General features: G+C 39.3%; 1 pseudogene; it reads left to right on the plus strand.

The window, feature by feature from the left end:
- The first annotated feature begins 3,314 nt into the window (after nt 1–3,314).
- LOC143389836 (succinate dehydrogenase [ubiquinone] cytochrome b small subunit, mitochondrial pseudogene) lies at nt 3,315–3,841 on the plus strand (annotated as a pseudogene).
- Nucleotides 3,842–4,199: the final 358 nt, after the last annotated feature.

Here is a 4,199-nt window from a genome sequence, read left to right on the forward strand (position 1 = left end):
CTAAGGAAGATGAGGTTAAAAAAAATGAAGTAACTTGCCCAAGCTCACCCTACAGAATTGGCACAACTAGATTGGAACACAGACCATTTGGTTCCAACTTCCATATTCATAGCCATTGTATAATCCTACCTCCCGGTCAGCAGAGCAAGGCCTTCCAGGTCCTTATTCCAAGAGTCATTTCTTAGAAAGAACTCAGGCCTAGCTCACACACAAGCAGCAGCTGCTCTGGACTGAAAAAGCAATATCCTTCACAAAAAGAGACAGATTCTGAAGGTCTCTAAATGTTCCTGTGCACCAAAAGTGCCAGGGCCACTGAAGGAAGAGTGACAGTAGTCGGGCTTCAACCCAGCATGATCTGGAAGCCTAGATAGACAACAGGCTCCTGTGATACCCAAAAACCTATTGTGCCAGAAATTTATCATCTCGGAAGCTTCATTGTTTTATTTTGAACAGGAAAAGGACTTCAAAGTTTCTGTTCCTACTGGAACAGATCTTTTATAACTCAATTTACCCAGATTTATTTTGCATAAGATCCCTACTATTTTATAGGGAGATTCTTTTTCAACATTTCCTTATAAGTAATCTTCTCGAAGGAAAGAAATTAAATATTCGAGGCCTTGAGCTATTGTATAAAAAGATTTTATGCATAAGTGAGGGTAGTATACATTTAGGCTCATGGTTAACATTGAAACACAACAGGTATGAATTATTACCCAATCTTTCATGCTACAACGTGCCTCCCTGTTCAATTGGAGCAATAAGTCCTAGGATTCACAGGGCTTTTTTCCCCTGATTGACGTCACCCTTCATTCTTGAAGCAAGATACTTAGGAAGAAATCCTCAGTACAACAATGGAATATTCATTCATGTGCACCAACATATCCCCAGGTGTCACTTAGGCAACCTGCCACTCTGGAAATCGTTTTATCCTGAAAAATACCCTGTGGGCTGCTGTTACTTTCTTGCCCTTTCTTGATTCAAAGTTTTGGATGAATGAAATATTTGTGGCATAGCAATGCTGGTAAATCTTGAGGAGGTTCAGACAGTTTGAGGACAGCGGAACGTGATGTTCATTACCTCCTTCCCCTCTGCTTCTTTCTGTCTTTCCTCCTCACGCCCAGGAAACATTTAGACCCTCTAACTTTTTCTGTGTCCAAAGTCATTCTTTCCTTTAAAAGTCTTTTTTTGGACAAAGACCAGAGTTGGAAGAGTTGACTCTTAAGCATTAGAAGTGGGAGGTTTTGTTCCCTGCTAAAGATCTTGGGGTGTGGCTGATCACATGAAGTATTTAGGGTTTGGGGCACCCTGGCAGAACCTCTAACGGGACGTTACCTAGGCGGCAGCACAGTTTGCCTGAGTGTCAGACAAGACTGTCAAGGACGGCATGAATGCCATCTAAGGGAAAATTATCTCAAAATAAAGTGAATAATAACACTGCTTTTTAGTGCTTACCAAGTTTAGGTTACTGTCACCACAACCTTACTTGAAGCTATTTCATTTACTTAGTTCTTACTTTTTTCTCTTTCTTTTTTTAAATTTAGAAACATACTCTTCCCTCCCCAGTCCAAGAACCTAGCAGTGTCTTAGATTGCTCTAATTGAAGTGATTTATGTTTTCTTTTTACGACAACTAAAAAGTGTCCAATAGCCAAGACGTAATGACAGGTTGTATTTGCCTAAGTTCTCCCTTGATGAGGTGCAAAGTCATTGTCAGATAACACATAATGGCTGTTCCTAATATCCATTTGAGAAAAGAGGTGCTGACCAAGGTAGTCCCACCCATCTTCCTAAAGAACAGGATAAAAACTTGAACTTCCTTAAAAAAGGAAGACTCATTCCTTAGTGTAGTTAGAATTCTAGAAAGTGCAAAGCATAGTGCTAGGGTTTAGGACAAAAAGAAAAAACAAATGTCAATAAAGGGGTTGGAGTTGTGGCTCAGTGGTAGAGCACTTACCTAGCATGTGTGAAGCCCTAGGTTCGAGTCTCAGCACCACATATAAATAAATGAATAAAATAAAAGTCCATCAACATTTAAAAAAATATTTAAAAAATGTCAATAAAGGCAGGCAGAAAATGAGAAAGAAGGAAAGAGTAAAGGGAAGGGAAGAAGAAAGAAAGAAATGGACAATTATGTGAAGGAAGGAAGCAGGGAAGATGATTGAGAAGAGGGAGAGAGACCCTTCCCAAGCATCCATAGGCAATTGAAATCCCACTCCAACTCATGGCTGTTCCCCTCTTTGAAAATAATTCTAAAGAAGTTCTTCCTTTAGCCTCATGAATTTTGTTGTGATGTTATAAATTTTATATCCTCTTTGGCCAGTTATCACTGAATACAGGGGACAGAACCTCTTTAAAGATCACGTTAGGTTCTCCAGAAATCCATGCAGGCTGCTTTGAAAATTCTGTTTAGTAAATTTTTATAATCTTTCAATGTTTTTTAGTCATCTTGTTGCATAAAATGGTTCTTTCCCTTTTGTAGGCATTTTCAGAGTTGATCCAAATTATATCACAGGGAATCTGACTCAAGAGGAGTAAATGACAATGCACCTCTACAAGCGGACGGAATGCAATTTAAAAATCAAAAATTATTTTGTACTCTCTTGCCTTGTGCCAAAGAGTCAATGTGCTTTTTTTCTATTTACGTCCTCTGTCTGTCTTTAGGCTTCAGTTTAAGACTACTATTTTTTTTTTCTGTCAAGCATAGTCTAAAAACGAGACTGATAAGGGGATTTCATATTGTCCATCCAGTCTCTTGAAACTTGAATTTTATCAAGATGTTCCTGTTTGCCCAAGGTGGACACAGTTAACCTCCGCAGTTCTGACATGATTATTAATACCACTTCCTTTCATGCAAGCATTTCCCAACGTTTATGATAAATTTCATGCTCATCTAGAACTTTTATTGAACTATATGCATAGAAATAAGGCATCTCATATTATATAGAAAATACTTGGACTCAGTATTGATTACATGATCTTACATAAGTTATTACCACGTTGAGCCTCAGTATTCACATTATAAACTGGGAAATACAACCATCCCTTAAAGTGTGCGTGAGGATCCAAATACAGGATCTATAAATTTGCTTTATGGACTAAAAAGCTCTCAGAGTTGTTGGCAAACATTTTTGTTCTAATTCAGCTTTTCATAATTTATATGGAAGAAATGACCCCAAAACTGCAGAGCTGATAAATGCAACTTCATAAGTAAGAGCTGGATCCATCTTCAGAATGATAACAGAAGGCTTTGTGTTTTAAGTTCTGGGTCACAAGTCTGGCCAGATTGGTGGATGATCTCGAGCCCTCAAACGCATGATGGCAGTTCTCTGGAGGCTGAGTGTCCTCTGTGGTGCCACACTTCTCCAAATCCCAACAATCAGACCTGCTCATGTCACAGCTTTGTTCCAAGACAGACTGTTCCCAGGATGGTGTGGAGCCCAGCACATTTACCTGCCACCAAGTCGCCATTCTGGTTCTAAGGCGGCATGTCCTCACTGGACTAGTAAAAGAGCTGTTAATGTTTTGCTCCTGGACCTTCCTCCAGCTGCATGTTCGAATACTTGCTCTGTGATGGACTGCACCCTGGCTTTCTTCCTTACTCTCCAAAGTCCCTGTGGCTCTGGACAGGCTGGTACTGACTAGATTCACGGGGCTGAACCACAGGCAGAAATCTTGGCCCTCTCAGCTTTAATCTTTGCTGGGCTTCGTTATTTCTACTACCGTGATGACTCTGCAAAGCTGTCATCATGTCATGGAAGCTCAGACCTTTCTTACTCAAAACCATGAGAACTGACTCTATGCCACCAATGACAAATCAGCTGAGAGAGAAATTGGGAAAATGATCCCATTCACTACTTGTCTACACTACTTGGGAATCAATCTAATGAAAGACCTCTGTAATGAAAACTATAGAACACCAAAGAAAGAAATTGAAGAAGACCTTAGAAAATGAAAAGATCTCTCATGTTCTTGGATAGGCAGAATTAATATTGTCAAAATGGTCATACTACCAAAAGCACTATACAGATTTAATGCAATTCCTATTAAAATAGAAATAGAAAGAGCAGTCATGAAACTCATCTGGAAAAATAAGAGGCCCAGAAGAATCAATACAATCCTCAGCAAGGAAAGTGATGCAGGAGACATCAAAATATCAGACTTTAAATTATACTACAGAGTTATGATAACAAAAACAGCATG

This window comes from Callospermophilus lateralis, unplaced genomic scaffold (assembly GCF_048772815.1).
Source record: "Callospermophilus lateralis isolate mCalLat2 unplaced genomic scaffold, mCalLat2.hap1 Scaffold_101, whole genome shotgun sequence".
Lineage (NCBI taxonomy): Eukaryota > Metazoa > Chordata > Mammalia > Rodentia > Sciuridae > Callospermophilus > Callospermophilus lateralis.